Consider the following 15,392-nt stretch of genomic DNA (forward strand, 5'->3'; position numbering starts at 1 on the left):
ACACTGAGGGGTCTGCAGGCTCTGCTTTGCACAGCAAAGCTTAGTTTCCAGCCAGGTACTACACAGCATTTCTTGACCACTATGCTGAAGTCCTCACATTCCCCAGCTATACCAACAATACTGTCCTCCCTTGAAGGGAGGCTCTGTTGTCCTTGCTGAGCACACTCAGAGCTACTCAAACCCCCTGGCAGGCTCTAAAGACACACAGCCCCTGATTATCTCGTCTCTTCAGATGGGAGGTTTGTACATGCTATGACAAACCAAACTCTGAAGCAGTAATTTGTCAGCAGGAGTTTTGTTTCTCTCACTTTGACCATGGCAGGGACGCGCTTCTTGCTTCTACTGCTGATGGAACTCATTGCAGAAAACCAAAAAGACAGGAGCTGGTAAAAAGCTGCTATTTCTCATTTTTCTCAAGAGCATCCAAAAATGTCTTCTCATTGCACTCAGATGGGGTGCCAGTGACAGGAGTATCCCTTTCTCTGGGGGGAATATCTCAAGCCAGATAGACCCAGAAAGACCACAGAGTGTGGCAGTGAGATAGGGAAGTTCAGGTCATGGTTAGCCTCAGGACAAGAGTCATCAGCACCAAAAAGACCATGTGTGCTCCTTCACTGCTGCAGTGGAAGAGTGAGCTGATTGTACAAGGATCTTCTGTTGTCAGATGGGATCTTGAGGGAGGAGCACATTTGGGTTCATCATTCGTGCAGCACAAAGCAGATCACCCCCCCAAAACTTCCACACAGCTGAAGCCTACATCTGGACAACATGGGATTCCCATGCAATAACCAGAGGCTCTGCTCCACCACATTTGTTAATGTGGACAGTGACATTAGAGCCTGAGGAGCTCAGAGCTTTTTCATGATCTGGGTATGAGATGCACAAGCAGGGTGCCATACTGACACCACTCCTGTGGGACATCTCCTGCCTGCACAACCTGGATGCAGAGATTTGCTATTTAGGTTCTGAGCTACAAATGCAGCCCATTTGTTGTGCATCATCTGCTGAGAGAAGCCTGTCTTGTATTTGATCAATGCTCATCCCTCTGTAAGTAGCTGCTTTTGGCCGCTGCCTCCTTCCCTTTATATTCCCAGACAATCCCAGGAGAATGGGAAGGATCTATTTGGAAGTTCATACACTGGACAGAGTTTCACTAGGCAATCTTATGGGGCTGGAGCAAACCTCCCAGCCACCCTCCCAGCTAACACACACTCCTATCAAAGCACACAGCTTTTCTCTGTTTGGCCCTAACATGGCTCCTCAAAAATAACCTGCCCTCAGGCTGACTTCACTCACCCAGACCAAAACATCTGGGGATCAGCACAGTTTCCTTAAAAGCAGTCACACTCACTGCTGCCATGCACAGAGGTTATGTGACACAGAAGTCCCGGGCCCTTTGTGGCAGGCAAATCCTCAAGCAGAGATGTCTACCATCGGGTCTTTTAGGAATGGCCTGTTGCACCTTTGCAGCTGTAAAACATTATTTAAGGTCTTGCAGGAGCATGTGACAGATCCTGGACGGTGATCATTTATTACTTGAGTAAACCCCACTGGCTGCCTGGCTCCTCCACAAACACTGCACATCCCAGGCTGAGTGGGATACAGACTGGATGCAGCAGGGTGTAATTGGCAGCTCCATGTGTAGAGGTGTCATTAGGAGGCTTTGGGGTGAGAAGCAGCATGGAATTGTGCAGCAGACACCCTATGAGATGAAGCACCAGAGAGGTTAGAGCTAAGAGCTGCTGAGAGGTTCTGAGTGATGTAGCCCTGAGAATGAGAATGCCACTTCCCTCTATTTACTAATGCATGTGGGTGTCTCTGGGTAGACAACAGTTGCCATGTGTCTCTTAAACGTGCTCTATTAACTGCCATCACATTTTATCACTCCTCTGGCAATAGCCAGCAACACCTCTATAATTTATTGTCATTAGTTTTATTCGTGACCATCACAGAGGTCACAGCACGGGGGGAGAAGAGCACTTCATCGATTTCACCAATAAACATTCTGGAATAATGGCTTTTCAAGCGGCTGATGTTAAATAGATATGAAAAGATAATGAGTAATGAGGGATAAGGGAACTGACCTTTTTCCAATGAGAGGCTCTTTCAGAATCACAACACTTGAAAGTTGGGTGAAATGAACCTGGATTCCAGATTCATTCTATGGAATCTACAAAGGAGCCCTGCAGAACTGCCTCCAAACACAGCAGCCGTGGGTTTGCTGTAGGCATCCTTCTAGATCATGGACTTTGCTTCCATACAGAAAACAGCACAAAGAGGGAGATATGTGCCATAGTGGCTCTGCAAAACGTACTCAGGATGAAGCTGCATTCACACTCACACTCACAGTTAACATCCAGGACCCAGCGCCGAAATGATTCTCCTGAATGCGAAGGACACATCACATCTTCAATGGCCGGGGAAGCTTATTCTCACCTTAGACACAGCCACAACCAGGTTCTGTTCCAATTACATATTTTTTTTTAATGTTTCTTCTAGTTTTGATTTCTCTCATCCTCAAGGTTCTATGGCTCTTACCACAGTGTCCAGATGGTGGCTGTGCCGACAGAACTCCCCAGCCATTTGCAATTAGCACTTTGCATATTTGCATTGAGCTCTTCAATGAAAATATGAAATAGGATTGGCCTTCCACCTAGCCCTTGAGGAGCTCTGTAACCTCCTTCCAGCCTCACTCCTCCCTTTCAAAACAACCTCTTGCTGTCTTGCCTGTGCAGCTCCTCCCTTCTCATATATTTCTTCTGTAATCCTCATTATCTTCAGCATCACTAATCAGCTCCTCACGTGACACCATATCAAATGCCTTCTTAGAGTCCACAAAGATGGTATCTAATATGTTTCCTTTGTCTGAAAACTCCATTACTTTATCAGGGACAGATATTGGATTAGTCTGCTGCAATCTCCTTCCGATAAAACCATGTTTCATGCTAGCCTGCTTCCCACTTACATCTATGCCTTTAATTACTTTGGCCCTTAAAATCTGTTTCAAATCTTGCATTTTTCAGGCTCCATCTCAGGTTCTTCATCCTTTTGCATTGTGACCTTTTGTCTATGGCCAATGGCACCGGCTTTGTCTACAGCAGAGGGGTCAGGCTTCAGCTGTGGGGCTCCCAGTGGGGAGGGGGACCAAAGCCCCCAGAGGACAGCTGGTGAGGCACAGCCCAGAGGGGTTCTGGGTGGCAGAGGCTGCTCAGAGCATTCAGCCTAATGTGGAGGATTAACAAATCCTGAAGCCTTCTGTGCTGCTGTTTGTTTCAGAACCTATGGAGAAACCTCTAGTGCCTCTTGGAGGTGTGCATTGACTGCTGTAGTGTTACCATGGCTTGGTCGCACTGCTATAGCTCTGTAGTCATGTTCTCTCTCTCCATCCTGCCTCTGATACCCTTGTCAATATCTACATCATTTAAAATGGAAGGCAAGTCCTCTTTTTGTTTTGGAGCCATACCAAGGATGGCTTTAATCTGGTCTCCCCTTCATTTCACCATGGCCTCACTTATTGCTTCCTCATCCTCATTTCATTCACACAACCAAAGGGCGTTTTTCTCTGGCCTAATATGTAGCTCACTTTGACACCTGACAGTTCAGCCTTCATCACTATGCATCTGGACCTCTAAAATGTTCTATTTTGCTGAGAAATCCTTTTTTTTCCCCCCTAAACTTAGTTTCCTAAGTTCAAACCCAACAGCCAATTTCATCCCTACCTCAAAGCAGAAGCATCTACGTGATCATTAAGACCCTGAAATCTTTGGGGAAAAAAAAAAAAAAAAAAAGAGGAAAAAAAAAGAGTGGAGTAGATGAGCAATATTCAAATTAGCATCTCCACCTAAGGAAAGGGAAGCATCTATCAGCTATTATATATTCCATTTGGCAGCTGCCTTCTTGCCAGCCTGTGCATGCTGCTTTGCCATGCTCTGCAGGCGATTTGCAGTCAGTGCATAGCTTTGCCCAGTGGGGAAAAGCAGCACTGGAGAATACATTTCAAGTTTCAAGGTTGGGGTGTGGGTGTCTGTTGAATCAGCTGTTTTATGCCCTTCTTCTGTAGATGGAACACAGGGAACAGAGCACATATCTATAAGCATCCACACTTCTGCAGTTGCGCTGCTTGTGGCTTCTGCTTACTCCTCATCTGCCCTTTTAAAATCCAGTTTATTGCAGATCCCCGTTCCCTACAAACTCTACTGGGTACAGTCTCCTAATTGTTTTACACCTACAGTTTGATTTGCTGCTTCCAAACTGAGTCCTCGAGCTTTTAAGGCCTTGCTCAGCACTTCCCTTTGAAAGGAACAGCTTTACCCCCAGGTCCATCCTTTTTGCTGTGATTTAATTTCAGCTGAAACCTTTTGTGATTATTTCGTCCACGGTTATATTGTTCAGCCACCCATCTGTGAAGCCTCACAACCACAAGTGTAGGCACTGTCGCTTGTTTGGTAAAGAAACATGTTGGTTGCCTTGTGTTAGACACCAGCCCTTTACCTCTGTGAGATGTTCTGGTTCTGTAAATTATTATCTATGAAATTAAAACCACCCCATTTTACCACCATGCTTTATTTGCTGAGATTCCTGGTGTCTTTGGTTACTCAGATTTCCTTCTCCTGTGTGCTCCTGCTACTTATGGAGAATGTATGAGCCTTTCCCAGCTTTCTCCCTCTCATCTACTTTCAGTCACACCAACTTTCTTCTCAGGTGGAGCCCACACTGAGAACAAACACTCCAGAACCTTTCTCTTATTGAAGCTGCCTTTTACTAAGCATTTTGTCTTCCCCTCCTCACCCTCCAGCCCCATGTATCTGGAGATCCTATAAATCCCACAGAACTCATCATCATGTCTACATCATATGCCCTCTGTCCTAATTCCTTCTGGTCAAAGTCCCACAATCAGCTTTTCTTTTTAGTTTTTCTCTTCAACCACCCAGATCTTGCTATTATTCTTTGTGTGTTTGAAGTCCTCTTCCCTTGTCTCCTTTCTGAGAACAATCTCCTTCCTGCTTTCCTATTTCATTTTCCTTACACTAGTCTGTTTTGCTTGGACTCTAACCATTGCCACTTCTGCTGTCCCCGTTTATAGGATGGGATGCTTCTTCTCTCTATACAGGGACCTCATCTGCATTTGTCCTGATTTCTTTTGCATATTAATTGATACAGCTTATCTATTCCTCAGAGCTGTTTCTTTACCAGCATCTGTCCTCTTCCTCTGCTTTTTGGCCTTCAAGTTCTCCTGATCATGGCTGAAAAATTGCAGTCTTTGTCTTCTTCCAGCTCAGCACATATTTAGCCTTTAAGGGCTATCACAAAGGAGGGTTGTGTGCCCAGTCCTTCCCTCCAGTTTCTAGCATTCGTTTGAACACTAATATTGCTTCAGGTCGTTACCACCTCCCAGGATCTACAAATTGAAAGCAACACACAGAAGGGCGTGAGAACACAAACCATAGCTCAGCCTTAGATCTCCCACACACCGGAGGTTATGGAGGAAAGCTGAAAGCTCAGCTTCTAGCAAAAGGCAACACACTGTGGCAATTCCGGCATCTGGGAACTTCATGTAGCTGGAATAGCCTCGCTCTGAGACTGGACTTGATGCTGGCAATTAAACTGGAGTGCATTTCCATTCCTTAGGCCTTTAAGGCCTTCCCTCTTCAGCCGCCATTTAAAGATACTCTTCCACAGTTTTATTGAGGACAACTCTGTCCAAACTATAAGTCTAAAAAGAAACACTTTAAAGACCTCAGCAGTGTAACTTGCATACCAAAGAGGAAAGAAATTTGCAGTGCAAAGGTCCTCATTTCTTCAGCTGTTCCTTGAGAAGGACTTTTCCTGGCAGTCTGGGCTTGTTAACATGGGGACATGTACAAGAAAAGCACAGTGCTCTCAGGAGGGTTAAAAGCCTCAAGATACAGGCAACTGCCAGATATTTACAGCCTTAACTATGGGCTAATGAAGTCCTCAGCTCGGGAACAGAGCACAAATCTGAGTAAGGCCTCGCTAATCGTTCCATTATCAGTGCACAGATCAGAAGCTGCTCTCTCTCCACCTCCCTTTTGATATACAGCCAGCTATTAGAGAGGCTTCAACACAATGAAATCAGCTCTGTTGTACTGCTGTGGGATGAGCTGAACACCCCTTGAGAGATGCTGTGGATGGGGGTGATTCTGCAGAGCTGAATGCCCTGATGCTCACAGCAGTGCTGGTAAGGAGGGAGCACAGCTGGCACCATTTGCTGCCAGGCTGAAAGAAAGGTAAGGCAAAGACAAAGCAAAAAAGCCTGTTTTTTAATCAATATTCACATAAATTAAATGCAGGCTTTTCAGCTTGGGACATCCTATGGGCAGATGTGAACGGGTCTTTTGCACAGAGGATGTGGAACTGCGATCTATGGGGTGCAGCCAGCTGGCTTCCCTTCTTTGGTTTAGATTTTGAAGTAGGTGCTAAAATTCCTAGAAACAGAGTACAGGAGCTTGGCAATGCAATGTCTTGTCTTCTCCCACAGCTTCAAACGCTCACTGAAGCAGTAAGCAGCAACAAATGCTGGTGAAATGCCTCTGGCTGATACAAGAGAAGCCCTCCAGAATGAATCTCCCTATTAACTCTTCCAACAAATGTTTTCTTGATCTTTGGTGCATTTCAGCATCTGAAGAAAGGTGAGAGATTTATCAGCACCTGCTGCAGGGCTGCAGTTAGTGACAAATTGGGAAGTTATGCAGATTGGAGAGGGAAGCTGAGGCCCTTGTGATGGGGACTTGTGGGCTGTAATTATTTCCCAATTGGTAATTTCGATGTATTGCCTTGGAAAGCAGCAGATGGTAATTACTTTCCATTAGATGTTTGCATTTACTGTGGAACTGTTTCAGTCCTTTCAGCTCCGGGTGTAGCTGGGGCCTTGCTGAATGGGCTGGCTGACATGCTTACCAGCTTTGGAGCTGCCTCAGTGGCTGGTGTTTGTTGGGGAAGTGCATGGATGCTTCCATAAAGCATGATGGGCAGGGACAGGAGGTACTCTGGTGTCTGGGGATCAGTCCCTGGGAGCAAAAACATCACAATGGAGCAAAGCATGGGAAGGCTGAAGCAGGAGGAACCATTACCTCTGGATGGGGACTCATTGTCTCCAAGAGTTTGTCCATGTTGGTCCCCATAATAGCATGCTCTTCTCATTCATCATCACTACACACATCTGCATTCTCACCAACTTAGTTAAGTGAACCAGTGCAAAGTAAAGTCTTACTGTGTTTTTTCTCTCTCCATGGTGTCAACATGAGGTTCCTATCACTTTCCGGTCAGCTCTCAGTCCTTTCATGTGCTCTACAACTGGACAGTCTTGCTATAGTGGCAGTAGTTTTGCGGAGTTTCTGTTATGAATACAAACAATGTCTCTATGTCCTTATTTTCTGAGGGTTTCTCCCTGCTGGAAGCCTAGTGCAGTAACGTAGCTTCCTAGGTAACTTCTCAAAGAGAGGGGACCCTCCAAGGGAGCTCAGCCCAATTTGTCAAAGTCTGCATTTAAGGACCTGTAACTTCCTAGTCAACAAGACTTCCTTAACTTTCACAATCTTTCTTCTCCATTTTAGCCAGAAAAAATCAGCTATCATTAATTAGATAACCACTTATCTTTTTCTGTAAGATTCTTCAATTCCCATTTATCAGCAGAGAGGAATGGCCAGTAGGGGCACATCTAGACTGATGGCGGCTTTGTCCAAAAGGTTCACTGCAAATGACTTAGGTTTTTATAAACTACATTGCTGTAACTGAATGAGTGGCTGTTGCTCACCCCTGAGAATGCATAGAAGCAAGGGCAGCTTGAAAGAAGGAGTAAGTTTGGAAAAATATTTCAAGAACTTTGGAAGAAATAACCCATTTTGTAAATCCTTGTTATGAAGCAAAAATTATGCGGTAATTACAGGTAAGAAGATCTTGGAGTAGAAGAGATGGCAAACTTGACACAAATCTGCATAGAGGCCTTGTGAAAGAACCATGCTGTAATGACAGGAGAGCTGGGTGTGTTGGCATCACAAGGTCACAGCCAACACAGAGGGCATTATGAACAGCTGCAAAATGACTGAGTGACAAGCTAAATAGGAAAGATTAAATTATGCATGGATTGGCCAAACAGTGATTAAATAGCCAGACAAGGAACAAAATTGTTCAGTGAAGTCCGATGAGGGACAACCTGAAGTTAGAAGGTGAGATTGATACTGAAACATGGAGACTCAACAGGAAAAGATTTCTAAGAAAGGCTCTTTGGTTGGACAAATCAATAACACACTCAGTCTTCACCAGAGCTATTTCTTTCTGCTACAGTGTCAGTAATAATGGAATGGCTTGGTATACATTGGAACTGCATGTTGAATACCTCCCTCTATTGATTTGTCTAGCGAAGTCTTGAACACCTCCAAGGAAGATGGTGGAACACCTCCACCAGAGAGGTGGTGGATGTGCCATCCCTGGAGACATTCAAGATCAGACTGTGTGGAGCTCTGAGCACCTGATGGATGTGCTTGTCCCACACCTGTGGGTGTCCTTGTTCACTGCAGGGGAGTTGGATTAGGTGACCCTTAAGAGTCACACACTCCATAGAGTCAATGTAGAACCACCTTCTCACTCCCAAATACTTTTTGCTTTCTGTTCCTCATGCCATAGCAATGCGTGCACACGTTGTACCCCTCTGTCCTCCTCCCCAGAAAAAGGAGACTGAGGACAGGAACAGAGAATATCAGAAAGAGGAAGAAGATATTTCCTTTAAAGAAATAAACTGAGGTTACTCATTGAAAGTACACATTATGTCCTAATACGTCATGTATCACAGAGTGCCAAACATGCAAACACCCCACAGATGTACTCAAACTGCAAGGAGAATCCGAAACAGATATACAATTTTATGATGATTCCCAATGATCACCACTCTCTTAAAAACAACAACAAACAACAGAATAACAACAGAAGGTCTTTTCCCTGTGGAGGCCTTTCAGGGGTTGCTGGACAACTGCAGGATCCTGAGGTCTGTGAGCTGTAAGGGCAGCATGCAGCAAGCAGCATGAACTGAGTCACTGAGCTTTATAGGATGTACAGCAGAAATGAAGAGGATTGGGATGCCTTTGAGGAGCCTTTAAGAATAACTTCTCTGTCTGAAAGTAAAATATTATTCACGTCCATGATAATTATTAGAATAATAAAGATCTCATTACTGAACCAGCATGACTATTCTCAGGTACTCATTGAGCCTTCCTTGGGAAATGCATCAGTATAAGATATGCTGATATTGCCTTTTAGCAGATACATTTGAACAACTTGTGCTAATTAACATTAATAAATACATGCTAAAAGCATAACTGGAAACTGGGCTACAGCACACAGTTTGGCTACTGATTGAAAATTACACCACTAGGTAAAATTTTCTGCTCACTATCATTGCAGATTTTCAAGGGACTTTTATTATTTATGTCTGCAATCAATATAACATTTGGCCTATGCAGTGGGCCGTATCTTCTCAGCTCACACAGTTGTTGGTATCCATTAAGGAAGCGTCCAGATGTCTCACAGCCTGTTGTGTTTTTAACAGCACAACTGACCCATGGGATGTTTTCCTTATGGGAACAAAGCCCTGAATTCTCCAGTATGTTCAGGTTTTCCTTCCTCAGTGGATATTAAGGCCGTATAGCAGAGGACCACTGTTCACACAGAGATAATCCTGAAGGTTGCCTTGTTTCCCCTGCTGCGGTCCCATTGCACATCATGGCTAATGAACAGCTCAGACCTCATTTGTGCCAAAGCCATCAGCATCTCCCTCCAGGAGAGGGCTCATGGCAGAGGACCAAAGCACAAATGTGGCCTGGGACAGGTGCCCATTTCTAACCAGATGGAATGCTGGTAGGATGATTACACACCTTCTCATCCCTTTCCCTCTGTATTTCAACCCCAGCAGCCTACTCAGTCTATAAGAGTTCCCTCTCGGGTGCCAAGGTGGCCCATCTCTTGGGCTTTACATGCCATCAGGGATCTGGAATTGCTCAGTATGGAGGAGACTCAGGAGAGACCTCATCACCCTCTATCTGCCTGAAAGGTTGTGATGAGGTGGGGGTTGGCCTTTGCTCCCACGTAACCAAAGGGAATTGGCCTCAAGTTATACCAGGGGAGATTTAGGTTGAACATTAGGAAAAACTTAGTCTCTGAAAAAGTACTCAGGCACTGGCACATCTGCTCAGGGAGGTGGGGGAGTCACCATCTCTGGAGGTGTTCAAGAAACATTCAGATGTACTGAAGGACATGGTTTAGTGGGGAAGTAATGGTGGTAAGCCAACAGTTGCACTGGGTGATCTTTAAGGTCTTTTCCAACCTTGGTGATTCTATGATTCTATGGTTCTATGGTCAGCCCTGCAGCGTCCAAACCTGAGTCAACAATGGCACCTACCACCTACTTGATGGGATGATCATACAAACCAAGTCTTTATTAAATAAGCTAAGATTGGGAAGAAAAACGTGACCCAGTGCCACACAAATGAGGACAATGAAACTGCACAGGTATATGTCAGCAAATCAAACAAGAGAGTTAATTTCAGAAGCAGGATACATCTGAAAGCACCAGCGCTCCTCCTGAGAGTGACTATCCCCAGTAAGACTGACTACATTTAGTAGGCTGAGAGTGAAGGTCACCTTCATCCCAGATGGTGCTACTGCCAAGTGTCAGAGCAGCACCAGCCATCCTGCATCAGCACACAGAGCAGCTGCTCCACACCCAGGGTGCTCCCGGCCACGTGGTGCAGGGCTGACACACATCCCCATCACATCGTGATCACAAGGAACATATTTCCTACCTAAGCCAAACAACCCCACCAGGCCTTTGGGCAGCTTCAAGGCTTCAAATAAGCAACAGGATCCCTCTGCAAAGCAAAATTATCCTGGGAAATGATATTTCAAGAGTGCTACTCCTACCCATAGTTCTGTAAATTCCCAGTTAAAATATACTCCTTTTCCTTCCCAGCTATTTCTATTTGTGTTTGGCAGTGGTGTTCCTGATATACCAAACTAAGCGGTCCTTTTTGGATTTTTGCTTGATCCAAGATTGATAGAAACTTGCTGATGCGATTCATCGTTCTCCTGGAAGTGCCAATTTCTTGTCACTGACTAAAGGGGGAGCTTATGCACCTCACATCATACAACATAATCCTAAACGAGGCCCTTCAAGTAAGAAATCAGAATTAGCCTAGAAGGACCATTCCTTCTCTGTGTGATGTGTTTTGTTGAACAGAGACCAAAGAAGTGAAAGAGCAGAGGAAAGCATCAGGGCAGCACTGAGTATTTGCAAGGTGCTGAAGCCCAGAGAATGGCCTCCAGCCAGTTAAGAAGATCAGCCAAGCAATGACCAGGGGGTCCTTCCCACAGCTGTCCTTTGTTGCCTTTTCTTACATCATGGGTGATGTAATGATAGGGAAAAAGACTATTTAAATTGCACAGTCCTCTGACAAGGTTTCAGAGGTGACTTTAAGGAAGCAGGAGGTTACACCAACCCTCCTGCCATGGGAGCACAACTGGGTGCTCGCTGCGGTGCAGGAAATCCTGTAAGCATGCTTTGCCTCATGTCTGCTGCTGAGCAAGGCAAACATTTCAATGCCAGGGAATGCTCAGAGTTATTTTACATCACAAATATCAAAAGAGAAATGCATTTTCCCTGTTAGAATAAAATACTTTTGACATATTCATACTTTTTTGACATTGATATTAAATGAGTTATGCATGCCTAATAACAGAAAGAGCAATATTTTTTTCTCTGAATCTGTTCTCCCTGACATACTTTGGTTAAGAAATTAGAGACAGCCCTGTTTGGGGAACAGAATGTCTCTTCTCTGATACAGTATCTCACAAGGAAAGCTTCTTTGAAGCACTTTGGCATCAAAACAGAGAAAGGAAGATGGAAACTTTTCTGTGGAAGCTAATGATGAACTAATTTATCCAAGTTAGAGGAAAAGACTGCAAACAATTCTAAGTAGTTTAATGACAAAATGCTCTAATCCAATCCTGGTGTTAAGAGTTTCATTTGTGGCATCTTTTATTAAAGAAACAGTACCCATGGGAGAATAGATGTGAATAAAACATTTCATTTTATGGCCGCAGAAAGAGAAAGAGGGGAAAAAAAACCCCAACCAGTGGCTTAAAAGCTCTTTCATCATTATGCAATTGTTCTGCAGAGCTCAGGAAACCCTCTTCATTTAGAACCGTACTCCAATCGCAGCTGTGTGTCTGTGGGGTTTGACAGAAGAACTCAGCAAGGAGGTTCATGAGCCCTGGGAAACATCCCAGGGAGGGCATTCAGGGTTCCACGATACCCATCTCTGCACTTAATTTTCTAGTCACTGCATGACATTTATGTTTATTGGCATCTGGGATGGAATCTGCACTTGCAGTGGTGTCCTTGTTTTACAAATACCCCCAATGTCATTCCTGTGTGCAGTGGTTGACAAGGTTGGCCCTTACGTCCCCAAAACCTCTCCTGGCAGCTGACAGCACATGTATGGGATAGGCAGATTAATCCCTCCTCGGACTCAGTATCTGCTTTGGTAAATCTGTGAGGTGTGTGTTCAAGGAAGCAGCAAAGCCTGTTGGCATGTGTGTGATAGATAGCTGGCACATGGTACTGAATCTGGAGGATTTCAGAGGCAAGCAGATATGGCTACCTGTCAATTGCCTTCCCGAGGGAAGAGAACAGAACAGAAACAGCGAGTCAACATTCCTCAAAACCTTTTAAACATCAAAGGGGAGTTGTTTCAGAGGAGCTTAAGGTTGCTTTGTCTGCAGTCTCAGACACCAAGAATTCACAACCAGCTGAAGCCCAGCCAGATTCCCTCAAAGAGGAGAGATGAGGGGGGAGAGGCACCTCTTCTAACATGCTTTCAGACTTCATGTAGCAGCAGTAAGGAAACCATGACTATAACTGGTCAGGGAATGGAGAGGCCTTCTGTCACTCTGATTTGATCTGCAGAAATCCAGGGAGAGTAGGGAAAGCAGTTTGAGTAGATAGGGAGCTCTAAGAATGCACTTTTTTCCCTAATTATTCTGCTCTTTTACAACTGTATTTTCAATTCTGTAAGCAGGAACTAAATCTTTTTAATACAGGTACTTGTGAGAGATCTCACATTGAACTTGCTAGTTGTTTTGAGCAACTATATCTGGAAAGAGCATGCTTCTCTGAAAACTACTAACATCCACTTGCAGGTAAATTCTTGTACTGTTAGAATCCAAAAGGAGTTAGAAAATTCACTACCTTGGCATATTTCTTTTCGTTAAGGTAAGGGTGATGGATCACTGGTACAGGTTGTCTAGGGAGATTGCGTAGTCTCCTATGGAGATATTCAAGGCCTGTCTGGATGCCTAACTGTGCATCCTATTGCAGGAAACCTGCTAAAGCAGGGGTTTGGACTCGATGATCTCTTGAGGTCCCAGCTGCTATTGTGCAGCAGTTTTCCCTTTCTTCAGTCTGTTCATCCAGAGCACAACCAGCGTCGTTCATAGATCAGCTCTGGTCCCTTCTGGGGCAATTGGAGCAGCTCTGATCTGACATGGGGCAGTTCTGGGCCCTGCTCACAGAGCTCCCCCGCCATCCCCTGCTACCAAATTCAGTCATCTTATCCTTCATGAGGAATTGAAATGGGCCAAGGCCTGAGAATGCATGAAGTGAGAAAGAAGAGAAGCTCTCTTCTGTGTAAGTATCTGCTAAGAAGACTTAAGCCCTTCTCCAACCATGACTAAAGATTTCTGAGATAAGAAAGGCTGGGCTGAGTCCCTGAGGCTCCAGACAGAGAGCATTTCTAAGATGACATCAGTACTTTCCCCATAACCTCTGTTTAATGAGCAATGACTGAACTCCCACATTGTAAAATAAATTTGTTTCCCCTATGCTTTTAACTGCCATACTTTTCCTTCAACACTGCTTGGCATGATCTCTTACGGAGGATTCAGAATGTAATGCTGACCTGACACTGCTCTCACAACTCCATGCAGTGGCATTTTTCCACTCAGTGGGATGAAGGTCAATACCTGCCTTGTATCTGTTCCATAGCACAGCACCCACAGCAGACAGCAATGGTCTGCTCACCACAACCCTGCTGGCCTCAAGCAGCAAGCCTTCAGCACTCAGAAGCATTGCTCCCAAAGGGAAGCAGTAGGTGAAGTCGTGCAGCTGGAGATGCCACATGCAGTGTCATCATGGCAGAGATTTTGTTCCACCTGCTTAAAAAAGAATGAAGTCTGTAAGATAATTTGCGTGACATTGCCCAGCTGTGCAGTGGCTGTTGATGTGTTCATTCTGATCTGGTCAAAGCAGATGTGTTTAGTGGGGGAAAAATCCCATTGCCTCCTTCTGTGCCTCACTGCCATTTCCCCAAAGGACACAGTGACAGGCTTCCATCTTCTGCAGAGTGTCCCAAAGAAACAACCTTGGGAGGCTTTCTCTTGCAGGTTATCCCTTTCCCCTCTCTGCCTATTCTCACTGCTAATTCAGAATGAAGGTGAAAGATTCAATCCATCCTGTAACAGCCACTACCTCCTTCTCCATGCAATTGGTTTAGCACAAGGGCAATACCTCTGGCAGTCCCTAGTGCAGATGTTGCAAGATGCTCTGGTGCCCTCATAGGTTCACTCCACCTTTCACCAGAATGCAGCTGGTTGCTCAAAGGCCTGAAGTCATCTGCTTTTAGATCAGGCATTCAGGCATGCATTTCAGCCTGTTTTCTATGAGCTGGAAGATACAAGTCAGCTGAGATCAGGAAGCACCCCTGAAGCAGTCACCTCAGTGCTGAGCCATTTATTTTACTCTGTAGAAGGCAGCAGAAGAGCTGTCTGGAGGTGGGTTGGGTTTCTTTGAAGTTATTCCCTGCTGTGCACAAGATAAACTCTCAGTAAGTGAAGTCAGCAAGCAGAGACCTTGCTATAGCCCTGGAAAGAGGAACAGGTTGATGACAACTCACTCTGTTTGGAAGGAGCTGCCATGCTGCAGGCTGGGATGAGGGATCTGAGCCCTCTTGTCTACATCCAGATGAGGGAAACAGGTCAGGATCCTTCCCTCCCTCTCCAGGTACTGTGACACCTCCTGCTGTTCATAGGAAGTATTTGTAAGTTTAATGCTGACTTCAGAAAGGCTTGGTTGGTCCACTTCCATACTGGTACCCAACAGGTTCCAAGTAATCATGATTTCTTTAAGGCTCAAGACAGCAGTTTCTCATTTGTGAGTGAAAAGATGCATTTGAATTTGACAGAGACCAACAGATGCACCAGCGAGACAGAAAGCAAAACATGGAGCTGAGGTCCAGACATTCTTGATCACAACAAAATGCACAGAGATCTGGTATGTGCGGCTTTGGGAAGAGCAGCCACAAGGCCATGATTTGCACTTCACAGGA

The 15,392-nt window shown here is 45.0% G+C and overlaps 1 protein-coding gene across 4 annotated transcripts in view; it reads right to left on the reverse strand.

The window, feature by feature from the left end:
- The window catches only part of SHISA6 (shisa family member 6), a 193,686-nt gene that overhangs the window by 43,239 nt on the left and 135,055 nt on the right, over nt 1–15,392 (reverse strand). The window lies entirely within an intron of this gene.

The sequence above is a fragment of the Coturnix japonica genome, chromosome 23, assembly GCF_054131305.1.
Source record: "Coturnix japonica strain WE chromosome 23, WE-NBRP24, whole genome shotgun sequence".
Taxonomy (NCBI): domain Eukaryota; kingdom Metazoa; phylum Chordata; class Aves; order Galliformes; family Phasianidae; genus Coturnix; species Coturnix japonica.